The sequence below is a fragment of the Bison bison genome, unplaced genomic scaffold (genome assembly GCF_000754665.1).
Source record: "Bison bison bison isolate TAMUID 2011002044 unplaced genomic scaffold, Bison_UMD1.0 scf7180017864163, whole genome shotgun sequence".
Taxonomy (NCBI): Eukaryota; Metazoa; Chordata; class Mammalia; order Artiodactyla; family Bovidae; genus Bison; species Bison bison.
The window spans coordinates 7,043,977-7,044,202 of record NW_011494735.1 but is presented as its reverse complement, the minus strand read 5'-3'; positions in this window follow the sequence as shown (position 1 = coordinate 7,044,202).

Below are 226 nucleotides of genomic sequence, written 5' to 3'. Positions count from 1 at the left end.
TCCAGCCTTGTTGTTTAGTTGCTAAGTCGTGTCTGACTCTTTCGACCCCATGGACTGTAGCCTGCCAGGCTGTTCTGTTCATGGGATTTACAAGGCAAGAATACTGGAGTGGGTTGCCATTTCCTTCTCCAGGGGATCTTTCTGACCCAGGGATTGAAACCGTGTCTCTTGAATAGGCAGGGGGGTTCTTTACCACTGAGCCACCAGGGAAGCCCTCAGTACCACC